Consider the following 15,822-nt stretch of genomic DNA (forward strand, 5'->3'; position numbering starts at 1 on the left):
TTCTTCAGGAGATCCTGATCTCTCTGCTTGAGTTACCTGCCGGACAGGTCAATGATCTGCAACTCCTCATTCACCCCATTTGCACTATTACCATAGAGGGATGTAATGAGTCTATTACGACAGGCTAATGTTGGGACATCGAAAACCGATATATCGAAATATCGATATATCGCTAATGCTTTGGCGATACTTTTCATCGATATTGTTATTTCCGATACATCGGTAACATCGATAGTTTAAGGCGATATAATATCGAAGCGTGTCTTGTGGTCTAGTGACCAGATTTTCTTTCTTTACATTCTGCCCTTCCCTTTGTGTTCGGACAGGATGTAGTTTTGCGGCACTAATGAACTTATAAACAAGTTCTAGAAACTTTTGGAAAGTGTTAGGTGACTCTTTGTCACCAATAAGGTATACTCCAGGCAAAACGACTCTCAGAAGAAGTGTGGTCTTAGACCCCTTCTCCACATGCGTTTGTTCATCGCGTTAGACACAGGCTCTGAACACTTGCATCTAACATGATGGCTGTGGGCAATGCTTTCTAAATGAAAGCATTTCCACATGCAGATGGAGGGCTGGGCTGAACACACGAAGGTCACGTCCAGAAAAGGAGACGCGACATAACGTGTGTTCAGCATCTAACGCGAACGCAGGTCCCATAGAAAAGATAGGAGACCCATCTAATGCAATTATAATTGCGTTCGGGGCACTGCATTCGCGTTACCCGGCCCTGCATTATTTACAAGTTGCCATGGAGACTGTTGGTCCCTCAGCTGCAACTTAAAAAAATGCAGGGCACGCAGCCCCACAAACACACACAGAGACCATGCTCACATCCCGTCAGCTCCAGCGGCCATCTTCTGGCTTCCTTGTAGCTGGCAGGACCTTGTTTCAGTGTGTTTACCTCCAATCATCTTTCTGCACTCCTGGTCATGTCTGCTCGAAGGAGCATTTTGAAGGGAGAGCAGGCCAGCAAATTAATATTTCTTTGCTCTTTAGATAACGATTATTGGGGCCAATGATAAAAAACTTCTTTTCATAGACCTAATTTTAATTATGTTTTATCTGTAATTTTTTATTTTCATTTGTAACTTTAATATATTTTCATGATGTTGTTAATAGTTATAAGATAATAATAAATTCAACAGTTTAAAGTTTAAAAAGAAAACTATAATTGTTTTGTTGTTTGTGTTGCTTCATTAACCCTAGACCTGTTTTATTTTTATACAGCTTTTAAAAAAGTCGATATATCGAAATATTGATAGTTTTCCACCGGTATTTTACAATAATCGATAGTTTGTTCAGCTATAGTTGATACTATCGACTATCGATATTTTTGTGTCGATGTCCCAACCTTATGACAGGCTGGGTCCACAACAGTCAAACAGTACTGGAGTGAGTGGGTTCAAGGGCGGGTACATATCTACTGCTTGTTCCTTTCCCTTAATAGGTACTGGAGAATCTGAGACCACTAAAACATCATTCTCCACAACAGCCCCTCTTCCCCTAGTATCCCTTGATCAATTATTGCCTTTATCTCGTCTCCTAAAACGTTGAGAGAAGGCTCTCCTACTAGATTCATTCTCTGAGAGCTCACAGTCTGAGGATCTGATCTCTGTATCTGACCTTATATCTGACCTAGGGTCATAGGCTCTGTAATCCTTTTCCTTGTTACAACTTTTCTATATTCAATTGTAGAGCCTTTTCTTTCCTATCACATTCAGGTTCACTAGCAAATTTCCAAGTCTGCTCTATAGTCTCTTTTTGTCGATCTACATACATTCCAGAACTCTCTTTTCATCTTCACGTAGGATTGATGTAGATCTAAGAGAGCTGCTCGTTGCTTCCTTTTGCCAGCTCTGCATTAATCCTGGAGATTGTATTCCGACGGCTGATACTATGGGGATACGGAGGCCATGGGGGACAAGCTTATACTCCACATAGTTCTGTAGGCCTTACACCTCCAATCAAGATCTTACATAGTCTCTGTAAATATTTGTGAGTTGCTTAAAGGAATTGTTTATTGAAACATGTTGTGATTGTTCATAAACTCCTTCTGAAAAAACAGTTTTAGCCTCATTTAATCACTGATTTGTATCCAAATTTGATGATAAAAAAAACTGTAGTTTAAAAGTAGAAACAAACTCCCGGACATGAGCAGAGGAAGAACCCCTTTACCCCTCAACCGGCCACTGAGGGAAATCTAAAACATAATTTGTAATAATATTCTTTTAGAAAGTAGAACTGAGCAAATACATTTCTGAATCCTAATAAACACGAGGATTTCCAGTGTTGTAGCCCATGATTCACCCACCCAGCACCAAGGTCTCAACAAACCTACACATACATGTATATGAATACATGTCATGGACAAGGAGATGTCAGACACTTTTCAGGCACCTTTTTCTCTAGCTGCACCCTCGAAGCCGTTACATCTCACTGCATAGAATATTGCGATTCCAAGAAGTTTCGCTGTGTGACAGGTTCTCTTTGACAGTCGTCCCAAGTAAAAATAGCATCACACTTTAAAATGCTGTATGTTGTTGCTTTGTGCATACAATGTAGTTGTAATTATATGTGTAATTATACTGTATTGATGCAATGCTGTGCCATGAACTGACTGTCCGCCTGGGGCACCTGGGTAAGGGCTCATGACAACGACCGTGTTTTCACTACTTATTACGAATGATTGCACGGACGCGTGATACAAAGGGAATGGAGTCAGTGTAAGTCAATGAACTTTCCTTCTCCCATGCACTCCAGCGTGTGGACACTGCGTATCGATACGAAAGAGAAATAAACCATAGCATGCTCTACTTTTGTGCGCATTTACATACCAAAGGTCCCCATACAAGCTTATGAGATGTGCACAAATACACTCATTGGGCTAGATAGTCTTTAAAATTTCAGCGGGAGGGGATATGGGGGTGGGGGTGGGGGGTTACCGTGCCTGTGTGAACAGGCCTTTTAAGCACAAAAACGACAGTACTATGTGTAAAAATCCATGCAAAAGCGAATTGTTCACAGTGCGAATGCGCTGCATTTATGCAAGTATTTCTGTGCATACACTTGTGTGAGGCGGCCCTAAGGTATCGCACGAACATATTTGTGCAGCATTTTCATTTCAATGATTTGTTCACATAGGGGGAATTTGAGTACACATTTTATTAATGCATGCTCTATTTCCTGTGCACTTACGAAAATAACACATATTGAATTAATTAACTTAATTTTGCATTTCAATGAATGGAAGCATGGTTGCATGTTTTTTTTGCGTGATTAAATGCACAATATTTTGCATGCAAAAAATACAGTAAAACACAAACTTGTGTGTGCAAATTCACAACACCCATTGCGCAAATATGAAGCGCAAATCATAGAATCATAGAATGGTAGAGTTAGAAGGGACCTCCAGGGTCATCAGGTCCAACCCCCTGCTCAATGCAGTATTCACCAAATCATCCCAGACAGATAATTGTCCAGTCTTTGTTTGAACACTTTCATTGAAGGAGAACTCCCCACCTCCTGTGGTAACCTGCTCCACTCATTGATCACCTTCACTGTCAGAAACTTTTTTCTAATATCTAATTTGTGTCTCCTCCCTTTCAGTTTCTTTTTTGAACAATCTCTTTTTATTCGCATATCAAATTAGAGAATGCGAATCTTACATAGAAAGCCATTGGTGTTGACTACATTTCAAACATTTCGGAGTTGTTCTAAACAAGTAAACATGTACAATTAGTGTCTTTAGACATTAGATACAGCTGGAAATGGGGAACCTATGTGCCACACACTATTCATTCTGTCAAGGTGTCTGCATGCCCCAGTCAGACCGCGTTTTTTTATAAATAGTCACAGGCAGGTACAACTCCGCAATGGGAATTCCGTGTGCACCCACAGCATGGGTGGCTCCCTGGAACCCACCGGCTGTACATAAATGTATCCCATTGCAGTGCCCTGGACAGCAGAGCTAACGTCAGATGAAATGCAGGTGGGCTTCGGCCCACACTGCATGCCCCAGTCAGACTGGGGTTCTTTAGAAAAGGACACAGATGCATTTACAACTCCCTGTGGACCCACAGCATGGGTGGCTCCCTGGAACCCACCGGCGGAACATAAAAATATCCCATTGCATTGCCCAACACAGCGGATGTAACGTCAGCTGTAATGCAGGTGGGCTAAAAATTAATTTGATTACACTGTAGGCGAGGGCCCACAAAAATTGCTGTATCAACAGTACTAATGTACATCAGAAAAATTGGCCATGGCCAACCAAGAGGGCAGGTGAAACCCATTAATTGCTTTGGTTAATGTGGCTTAATTGGTAACTAGGCCAGGAGGCAGCCCAGTTAAAATAAAAATTGGTGGAGGTGAAAGTTTCAACGCTTTAATGAGCATTGAAACGTATAAAAATTGTTTAGAAAAATTATATGACTGAGCCTTGTGGGCCTAAGAAAAATTGCCCGTTCAGCGTGATTATGTGAGGTTTCAGGAGGAGGAGCAGGAGCAGCAGGAGGAATATTATACACAGATTGTTGAAGCGAAAAGGTCCCCGTTTTTGATGGGGATACAGAACGATGCTTCCATCTGCGGGTGCAGCCTCCGTATTGCTTAGGTATCGCTGCTGTCCGCTGGTGGAGAAGAGAAGTCTGGGGAAATCCAGGCTTTGTTCATCTTGATGAGTGTTAGCCTGTCGGCACTGTCGGTTGACAGGCGGGTACGCTTATCTGTGATGATTCCCCCAGCTGCACTAAACACCCTCTCTGACAAGACGCTAGCCGCAGGACAAGCAAGCACCTCCAGGGCATACAGCGCGAGTTCAGGCCACGTGTCCAGCTTCGACACCCAGTAGTTGTAGGGGGCAGAGGCGTCACGGAGGACGGTCGTGCGATCGGCTACGTACTCCCTCACCATCCTTTTACAGTGCTCCCGCCGACTCAGCCGTGACTGGGGAGCGGTGACACAGTCTTGCTGGGGAGCCATAAAGCAGTCAAGGGCCTTAAAGAGTGTTGCCCTGCCTGTGCTGTACATGCTGCCTGATCTCCGCGCCTCCCCTGCTACCTGGCCATCGGAACTGCGCCTTCTGCCACTAGCGCTGTCGGATGGGAATTTTACCATCAGTTTGTCCGCCAGGGTCCTGTGGTATAGCAACACTCTCGAACCCCTTTCCTCTTCGGGTATGAGAGTGGAAAGGTTCTCCTTATACCGTGGGTCGAGCAGTGTGTACACCCAGTAATCCATAGTGGCCAGAATGCGTGTAACGCGAGGGTCACGAGAAAGGCATCCTAACATGAAGTCAGCCATGTGTGCCAGGGTACCTGTACGCAACACATGGCTGTCCTCACTAGGAAGATCACTTTCAGGATCCTCCTCCTCCTCCTCCTCCTCAGGCCATACACGCTGAAAGGATGACAGGCCAGCAGCATGTGTACCCTCACCAGTGAGCCAAGCTGTGTCTTCCCCCTCCTCCTCATCTTCCTCCTCCTCCTCCTCCTCCTCACCGCGCTGAGATATAGACAGCAGGGTGCTCTGACTATCCAGCGACATACTGTCTTCCCCCGGCTCTGTTTCCGAGCGCAAAACATCTGCCTTTATGCTTTTCAGGGAACTTCTCAAGAGGCATAGCAGAGGAATGGTGACGCTAATGATTGCAGCATCGCCGCTCACCACCTGGGTAGACTCCTCAAAGTTTCGAAGGACCTGGCAGATGTCTGCCAACCAGGCCCACTCTTCTGAAAATAATTGAGGAGGATGACTCCCACTGCGCCGCCCATGTTGGAGGTGGTATTCCACTATAGCTTTACGCTGCTCATAGAGCCTGGCCAACATGTGGAGCGTAGAGTTCCACCGTGTGGGCACGTCGCACAGCAGTCGGTGCACTGGCAGATTAAACCGATGTTGCAGGGTACGCAGGGTGGCAGCGTCCGTGTGGGACTTGCGGAAATGTGCGCAGAGCCGGCGCACCTTTCCGAGCAGGTCTGACAAGCGTGGGTAGCTTTTCAGAAAGCGCTGAACCACCAAATTAAAGACGTGGGCCAGGCATGGCACGTGCGTGAGGCTGCCGAGCTGCAGAGCCGCCACCAGGTTACGGCCGTTGTCACACACGACCATGCCCGGTTGGAGGCTCAGCGGCGCAAGCCAGCGGTCGGTCTGCTCTGTCAGACCCTGCAGCAGTTCGTAGGCCGTGTGCCTCTTATCTCCTAAGCTGAGTAGTTTCAGCACGGCCTGCTGACGCTTGCCCACCGCTGTGCTTCCACGACGCGCGACACCGAATGCTGGCGACGTGCTGCTGCTGACACATCTTGATTGCGAGACAGAGGTTGCGTTGGAGGAGGAGGAGGAGGAAGGTGCTTTAGTGGAGGAAGCATACACCGCCGCAGATACCACCACCGAGCTGTGGCCCACAATTCTGGGGGTGGGTAGGACGTGAGCGGTCCCAGGCTCTGACTCTGTCCCAGCCTCCACTAAATTCACCCAATGTGCCGTCAGGGAGATATAGTGGCCATGCCCGCCTGTGCTTGTCCATGTGTCCGTTGTTAAGTGGACCTTGGCAGTAACCGCGTTGGTGAGGGCGCGTACAATGTTGCGGGAGACGTGGTCGTGCAGGGCTGGGACGGCACATCGGGAAAAGTAGTGGCGACTGGGAACTGAGTAGCGCGGGGCCGCCGCCGCCATCATACTTTTGAAGGACTCTGTTTCCACAACCCTATACGGCAGCATCTCCAGGCTGATAAATTTGGCTACGTGCACGTTTAACGCTTGAGCGTGCGGGTGCGTGGCGGCGTACTTGCGCTTGCGCTCCAACACTTGCGCTAGCGACGGCTGGACGCTGCGCTGAGAGACATTGCTGGATGGGGCCGAGGACAGCGGAGGTGAGGGTGTGGGTGCAGGCCAGGAGACGGTAGTGCCTGTGTCCTCAGAGCGGGGTTGGATCTCAGTGGCAGGTTGGGGCACAGGGGGAGAGGCAGCGGTGCAAACCGGAGGCAGTGAACGGCCTTCGTCCCACCTTGTGGGGTGCTTGGCCATCATATGTCTGCGCATGCTGGTGGTGGTGAGGCTGGTGGTGGTGGCTCCCCGGCTGATCTTGGCGCGACAAATGTTGCACACCACTGTTCGTCGGTCGTCTGCACTCTCAGTGAAAAACTGTCAGACCTTTGAGCACCTCGGCCTCTGCAGGGTGGCATGGCGCGAGGGGGCGCTTTGGGAAACAGTTGGTGGAGTATTCGGTCTGGCCCTGCCTCTACCCCTGGCCACCGCACTGCCTCTTGCAACCTGCCCTGCTGCTGCCCTTTCTTCCCCCTCTGAAGACCTGTCCTCAGTAGGCGTAGCAAACCAGGTGGGGTCAGTCACCTCATTGTCCTGCTGTTCTTCCTCAGAATCCTCGGTGCGCTCCTCCCTCGGACTTAATGCCCTTACTACTACCTCACTGATAGACAACTGTGTCTCATCGTCATCGGCCTCCTCACCCACTGAAAGGTCTTGAGACAGTTGCCGGAAGTCCCCAGCCTCATCGCCCGGACCCCGGGAACTTTGCAATGGTTGGGCATCAGTCATGATAAACTCCTCTGGTGGGAGAGGAACCACTGCTGCCCAATCTGAGCAGGGGCCCGAGAACAGTTCCTGGGAGTCTGCCCGCTCCTCAGAATGTCTCATTTTCATGGAGTGAGGAGGCTGGGAGGAAGAAGGAGCAGCAGCCAGAGGATTCTGAGTTGCAGCAGTGGACGGCGCAGAACTCTGGGTGGACGATAGGTTGCTGGAAGCACTTTCTGCCATCCACAACAGGACCTGCTCACACTGCTCATTTTCTAATAAAGGTCTACCGCGTGGACCCATTAAATGTGCTATGAATGTGGGGACGCCAGAAACGTGCCTCTCTCCTAATCCCGCAGCAGTCGGCTGTGATACACCTGGATCAGGAGCTCGGCCTGTGCCCACACCCGGACTAGGGCCTCTGCGTCCTCGGCCGCGCCCACGTCCTCTAGGCCTACCCCTACCCCTCAGCATGCTGTATTACCAGGAATGCAGAAACACAACACTGTAATTAAATGTGCCGCTTATTGGCCTGTGGTTGGAGGCTGAGTTCGCTTACGGAACGCCAGGAAATAATTTGCCGCAAGCCTGCTGTAACACTTAGCTGGCTGCGTATTTATCTGTAGAACTACTACACCCAGCAGACACAGACCCAGAACACTGAGCAGAGTGACAGGCAGCCGAAATAGATTTTTTTTCAAGATTTTTTTCCAAAGGACCACTGCGTATATTCAATCTATAATATATGTCTTCTGGCCCTGCCTACACAATTCTCTCCCTGGAGTATTACTGCAGGGCGCAATGCTCTGCACGGCCGATATACCAAAAAAAAAAATGTGCAACACTGCTAAAAGCAGCCTCCACACTACTGCACACGGTTAGATGTGGCCCTAAGAAGGACCGTTGGGGTTCTTGAAGCCTACACTAACTCCTAACACTCTCCCTACAGCAGCTCCAACACGATACCACTGTCCCTGATCTCTGTCACAACGCATCTGAGGCGAGCCGCGGGAGGGGACGATTTTTATACTCGGGTGACACCTGATCTCCCCAGCCACTCACTGCAGGGGGGTGGTATAGGGCTTGAACGTCGCAGGGGGAAGTTGTAATGCCTTCCCTGTCTTTCAATTGGCCAGAAAAGCACGCTAACGTCTCAGAGAGGAAAGTGAAAGTAACCCGAACATCGCGTGGTACTCGTTACGAGTAACGAGCATCTCGAACACGCTAATACTCGAACGAGTATCAAGCTCGGACGAGTACGTTCGCTCATCTCTACTCTCCATGTATCGTGTAAATTCAGCTCAGATAGAGCGCTCTTAAATCTACGGGTCTGCTTATATGGAATCGAAGGCAAAGTTGATGTAGTGTCTTTGAAAGGGTCCAATACTAGATTAAAATCTCCCCCCACCACTACCAGTCCCTCCGCAAATTCTGCGAATCTTGTTAAAATGCGGATGAGCCACGGGACCTGATTTCTGTTGGGGGCATATAGATTGGCGAGAGACACTTTACTGTTAGCGATCGTGCCCTTGATGAAAATGTATCTGCCATCAGGGTCTATTTCTTGAAGTGTTGGGACAAATGGAATATTTTTCCCTATAGCAATAGACACTCCTCTTGAAGCAGAAGAATATATACTATGGAACCATTGATTGTATATATAGGAGGGGAGCTTGGGTATGTGGTTGTGCCTTATGTGAGTCTCTTGTAGGAACACCAGTTCAGATTTTAGTTTTTTTAAAAGGCAAAATATTTGACATCTTTTTTGGGGAGTATTCATCCCCCTTACATTGAAGGATGTATATCTAATATTAGCCATGACATATATGTTATAAGTTTCTCAAGGATCTGAGTCCCACTTGTGATGCTTCTAATATTTGACTGCTCATCTCGTTGACCAAAAGGTAACTATTTACAATTCTCGCCACATTTTGTGCCGAGATTAACATCTTAAGGAAACCCAGATGGGGAGTGTGCCAGTAAATATTAGACAAACCCCCTGGCACCCGAGGTAATCTGGGAAAGCCAAAGGTTTGCCCATGGCGACACTCTCCACCTGTGTGTTTGGGGGGTGGTCGGATGCACTCCATGAGTTTTGAGTAGACCACCGAGACTTTTATAATAGAAAGTTTGTATCTATTATGGGCTTTGTAGAAGGTAAGTTGTAAAAGTATGTAACAATTTTTAAACATTTCCAAACTTTATCAAACACAGACCAAAGCATATGTCCTCATATGCCCCCTTTTGGGGCTGGCACGGTCTCTATGAAACATTTTGTCCCACTGGCTGAGGGCCCCATCCATCCCGCCTCTCTACAAAGGGCTGGGGGGGTATGCGAGTTAAACTGGGGGCCACAAACCAGCGGGAGGGCAAATAGATGTTTGTCTTGCTTAATGTCCTGCTTTTTCCCGAGCCTGTAGTGTTGCTGTAAGAGGCAGGCTTTAACTCACAAGTCTCTGATACATCCAGCGATACTGTTCACAATTGTTCCCTCTTCTGTAAGATCCTTTCCATGAATGTAGGCCAACTCTTTCCTCGTAGATATTGGGAGAGAAAAGAGAAGAGGGGGGAGGGGGAAAAAGTATTGTGCATGGAAAAGAGCCATCTTGATGGGATGTCCTGTCCATTATATATAAAGACATTATGTTAGTTGTTCAGGTGTTTATTGTTTCTAGATGGTTTAAACTTGGAGCTAATCTTCCAGTCCTCAAGTTTTGTGAGTTGGGGCATTGGTTGATGAGTCTGGACTGGCAGCCAAGAGGGGATGTCCATTGGAGGAATGTCCATCGTTTTCCATGCCCCCTTCAGGTCTTCCGGGGTTCTAATGGTGATTTGTTGTCCCTCTTTAAATGTAGCCAGGCCGAAGGGGAACAGCCATTTAACTGGTCTTTTTGCCCTCATGGCATCTGTGAGAGGCTTTAATATGCGCCTTTTAGCTAGTGTGCTTGGTGCTATATCTTGGAAGAGCAGTAGTTTGTTGTTTTCAAATCGAATTTCCTGGACTTCGCGTGTTTTCTGAAGGATAGCTGCCGTATCTACGTAACTGAGTAGCCCGCATATAACATCCTGTGGGGGGCCGAGGGGGCAGGTCTAGGGCGAAGAGCTCTGTGTATACGTTCAATGGTGATAGTTCCTGCTTTCTCATCTCCTAGCAGAGTTTTAAATATTTGTATGGCCGCTGGCTTAAGGGCTTCCGCTGCTGTGGATTCTGGGAGACCTCTAATTCTGATATTTTTCCTCCTACTCCTATTTTCCTGATCCTCAATCAGAAGGAGGGCTTGATTTAGGTGATCTTGTTGAGCCAGGAAATTGTTTTGTAATGCTTCACTATGTTGGTATATCTCTTGTTGGGATTTCTCTAATTCCTCCACCCTGCGGCCTATGTGTTTCACATCCGTTTTAATATCGGCAAGTTCCTGCATAACTGAGGAAAGAGACTGGGACAGAATTTTCTTGATGAAAGAACGAGAAATTGGGCCCCTATCCTGGTCCTCCTCTTGGTCAGAGTTAGCGGATGCGCATTCTTTATCTGACTCAGCTGATTCTTGGTTAGACGGGGTTTCATACGCCATTTTAGATTTATGTGCAGCAGGGGAATGGTGTTTCTTTTTTAAGTATTTGTCCATTTCTGGTTGATTTTTACTAATTTTTGGTGTATCTGCTGGGTCTCTGCTCTTGTCTCTGTTAGTTTTAACCATCTTGAATTTTGGTCTGTATAGGTCTCGGTGGTTTCTACATAGTTGTTAATTAAGCATAGTTATTTTCTTGCAGTGTCCTTCTGAGAAATAACCTTGCAAGAATTTTAGGAATAGGAAGAACGTCCGCTTTGGTTTTGCGTCTGCTTCAAGGCCCTTTTTTGCCGACAAATATTATAGTTAAGGCAGCCAGCAGCACTTGGAATTCGCAGATCTAATTGATGAGCCTTATCGCGTTGTTGATTCTTATGCAGTTGCCTTGTACAGTGGCTAGGGTGATACAAACAAGAGGGGTGGGGAAGGCTTCCACACAGACTGATCTCTCTCTCCATTGTCAGTCTGCACCTTGTTATAAAGTAAGCAGTTTGTCCAGCCTATTCCTCCTCTTGTTCTACTCTTTATGATATTCTCTTTTATTCACTGCTTTCTTATTCTCCCCTCTCTCCTAGCTGCTGACTCCTCTGTAAATGCTGTGATTGTGTCTGCTCTCAGGGTCCTGAGTGTGATGGACTCAGTGCTTCTCAGCACACTTCTGTAAGAAAGAGGGGGGGAGGAGGAGGGGGGCAGCGGGGAGCATCGGAGCCTATCTTATCAAGCCTGCTTTGCAGATCTTAAAGGGGTTGTCCCGCGAAACAAAGCGGGTCTATACACTTCTGTATGGCCATATTAATGCACTTTGTAATGTACATTGTGCATTAATTATGAGCCATACAGAAGTTATCAGAAATTTTTCACTTACCTGTTCCATTGCTAGCGTCCTCGTTTCCATGGAGCCGTCTAATTTTCAGCGTCTAATCGCCGGATTAGACGCGCTTGCGCAGTCCGGGTCTTCTTCTTTTCTGAATGGGGCCGCTTGTGCCGGAGAGCGACTCCTTGTAGCTCCGCCCCGTCATGTGCCGATTCCAGCCAATCAGGAGGCTGGAATCGGCAATGGACCGCACAGAAGCCCTGCGGTCCACCGAGGGAGAAGATCCCGGCGGCCATCTTCAGCAGGTAAGTAAGAAGTCACCGGAGCGCGGGGATTCAGGTAAGCGCTGTGCGGTGTTCTTTAACCCCTGCATCGGGGTTGTCTCGCGCCGAATGGGGGGGGGGGGGTTGAAAAAAAACAAACCCGTTTCGGCGCGGGACAACCTCTTTAATGGCAGTGCACTTTCCCTCGCTCTCCCTCACAGCAGTCAGCCCCGGTCTCCCTCCTGTCAGCCTCCCTGCTGTGTGAAGCTCACTTGTCTTGAGTGAGTTTGCCAGCAGCAGCACTTCTGTGTAGTGACCGCACTCTGTGCTCCCGGGGCTTCAGTGCAGGGGATCACGGACACCACCTCTAGCCTCCTTACCTCTGCCTGATGTCAGTGCCCGGATGTTTCTCCCTCGGTAAGCTGCCTCTCCTATCTGCAGCCCAAGCGCTCGTTACACAGCTTGTTTTCAGCGTTTTCTTTTGCAGTCTCCTCTGCCTCCTCCAAAATCTAGCCCCCGGCCCCCTTCTACGCTGGGCCCGCAGAGCTGCCGGTGTTCTGAGCAGCCGGGGAAGGTTGTAAGACCCTCTCCCTGTAGCTTGGCAAACTCTGGGGATCTGCTACCTTATCCTCAGTAGTAATCAGAGCCTGGGACACCTCTAAATATCAAGTTCCAGAGAGTCCAGTTGAGGTGCTCGTTCCCTGCACACCGACCTCGTTGCAGGCTTCCTCCCTTTCAGTTTCATCCCATTGCTTCTAGTACTGTATATGACACCGGCCTAAAATTTATCTTTTAACTTTCAGAACTTTGAGGACATCTGAGTTAACTCTAGAAGAGATGTGGCCGAGACTGGGGCGCCGTGGCAGGCACCAGGAACATTGTTGTTGACTATAAGGCTCTACGGCTGACTTCTGGCCCTTTTGCAGACTTTATGGGCACTTTGGTTGGCAATGGAAAAACTGAGATTTCTTCCCCTAAAATGCAGCACGCTTTGGGGGTGACATATTTTATGGCCTTTTCCATCCAGTGAGCTCCTATGCCACAATTCCTTATATCAAGGCACACAGACATTGGAGTGCCAGAGATTTGTTGCTGGCAGCTATAACAATTAAAAAAAACACACACCATACACAGAGTAGAGATTGGAAAGTCAAATAAAGGAGCATAAAAAGAAAATAGAATAATTTGTACCAAGCAAAGTCTGTAAGAACATAACAATCGGTATTTTCTAACTGGGACAAAGTGATACATTTTTAAAAAAACACTTTGATACTAGTATCCAAAATAGCAGTAAAAGGCCGTACAGACGGTACAAACATAGAAATAGTATTCATGTCACAAACAGAAAAATATCACAATGATAATTTATTGGTGATATTATATTCCTATTGCAGGAATAGAAAAAATCTGCCAGTAAAATCAGTCCAAACTAGGACCCACATGTAGTGGTATGTCTCTAAGAACTGTTCTGGCCATCACTGAGAAACAAGGTAAAATTAAAGGGCTTTTCTGGAACTTTTGGGATTCTTTCTATCAATGACCTAGCCTCAGGGTAGATTGTCAATAGATGATTGGCGAGAGTCCGCTGCTCAGCATCCTCACCTATCAGCTGACGCCCAGACGCACAACTCAGAAAGCAGATTGCGCTATTCATATTGTAGCAGCCAGGTTTGGTAGTCCAGTTTTTTTCTTTAAAAATCCTGTTTTTTCTTTGATGCCGGTTGGCAATGACGTGAGTACCTGCAACCTTTCCGCAATATCATTGCAGAAGGGCTGCAAGTTGGACGCCTTCCATTGTGTTCATTGAGTGGTGCGACCCCATTCAGAACAACGGGAAATGCGATGCAAGGGCACGCCGAAAGATAGGACGCGATGCAATTAAATCGCTTGTGTGAAATTGATCAAGCAGAGTTCTTTCTATCTTTTTTGTTTAGCGCGCCTCGTCAATGAGGAGGTGCGCTAAACCCCGTTGTCAAAAGTAAAATCATGGCTCTGAAAACAGGCGATAAAATCACGTGATTTTTGCACAATGCGAGAGTGATTAAAAACGCAGAATTATGAAATTAATGGTTTTTTTTCACATTTGTAATGTTTTCACTCATGCGATGTTGCGAGAAATAAAAATCGCAGCGTGTCCTATCTTTCTGCGTTTTGCTTTTTTTTAATCTTCCATGTCTCCCTATGGAGCCTCCTTTTTATCGAATCACTAAACAAGTACTTGCCATTCCCGTGCGATGCGATGCGGTTTTAACATTAGAAAGTGCTATTGACTTTTGCTGAAAAAAATCACGACAAAATCACGCAAAAAAACGCAAGCGGCAGAATGTTTTTGTGAGAAAAAGCAGCACTGATATTCAAAAATCGCGGGGAAAAAAGATGCAAATTTGCTGTGTTTATTTCACAGCAAAATCGCGCTCGCCCGTGTGAAACTAGCGTTACTGCTGTTAGGGCATCTAGATAATGTTATGACTGTGCTGCATAAACATTCACATACATGTAGCATATATTACATACTAATTAGTGATCGCTTTTATAACAGGGCTCTATAACAGTTTCTGTTAGTATACCTCCTGCTTAAGACACAGATGTAGAAGTTCAAGGGAAGGCTGGACCAACAGTTATATGCCTGGTGACAGAACAGATGGCAGGCAGCAATTAGTAGTCTCTGTAGTGTCATCACGGTGACAATCATACATAATGGAGTATATTGCAGTCTCTAACCATTCCTATGTATTACGACCACCATGGAATTGTCTTATATGTGCTTGGAAGTTTGAAAGAAGAATCAGAAACTTTTCTTACCTTGTGATGCTTTGCTCTGTCTCTGTGAACCCGCAGCATTATTGATGAGAGCCATTGACTTCACTTCATGCAGCAGGACTTCAGTATAGTCCCAGGTCATTACATAGCACTAGAGGCTTGACAGAAGGGGAGAAGTTAAACCATTTGCCTAACCTTGGAGAGTATTTTCATATTCCCGCCCACTGGACATAAGACAAACCTGTTTTTCTAGGTAAACATTAGTATTACATTTACAAGACAAAATCAACAGAGCCGGGAGCTGAAACCAGAGAGTGCTGGCAGAGAGGAAGATGACTTTAGTTTAAAGTAGGCTGACAGACTGACGGGAACCAGAACAAGTGCAGAAACTGTGGGCTGCCAGCCGGGAACTTTGCATAGTTTCCAATGTATCCAGTTGTCAGCGAGAAGCGGAGGGCGTTTAACTGCTGGAAAGGCTTCATTTAGTGTTCATGGCTGTAAGATCGCGCTGTCATCTACAATGCTAATGTGTAATACGCACCACCAATCAACTTGACTCTTCGCAGCATGAATCCAATTCATCATACAAGACGATCCAAGATTTAACCCCTAAAGGGACTGTATCACCTGTACTTTGTTACTAATTAAAACCTGATCCTCACACGCATTCTTTTTTTCTAATCTGTTTTTATTTTCCAATTGTAGTTTTTAAATTTTCTTTTCTGTACATGATTATGCGGATTATTGGCCATTTTGATGCTGTTAAGGCCTTATTTACACAAGCATTTAGACGTTGCACGAAAATTGCGACCATTTGAAGCATTGATTTCCAATGTATTCATTCAGATGAGCAATTTTTGGGCGCAAAAAAACCCTCAAGGCGGGA

The 15,822-nt window shown here is 46.7% G+C and overlaps 1 protein-coding gene across 1 annotated transcript in view; it reads right to left on the reverse strand.

The window, feature by feature from the left end:
* The window catches only part of ITPRID1 (ITPR interacting domain containing 1), a 218,880-nt gene extending 203,653 nt beyond the window's left edge, over window positions 1-15,227 (reverse strand). Inside the window, exon 1 of the mRNA XM_066584464.1 lies at window positions 14,979-15,227. The gene's annotated coding sequence lies outside the window, so the exon portion shown is untranslated. The remainder of the gene's footprint in view (window positions 1-14,978) is intronic.
* Between the last annotated feature and the right edge of the window lie 595 nt (window positions 15,228-15,822).

Source organism: Eleutherodactylus coqui, chromosome 12 (genome assembly GCF_035609145.1).
Source record: "Eleutherodactylus coqui strain aEleCoq1 chromosome 12, aEleCoq1.hap1, whole genome shotgun sequence".
Classification (NCBI taxonomy): domain Eukaryota; kingdom Metazoa; phylum Chordata; class Amphibia; order Anura; family Eleutherodactylidae; genus Eleutherodactylus; species Eleutherodactylus coqui.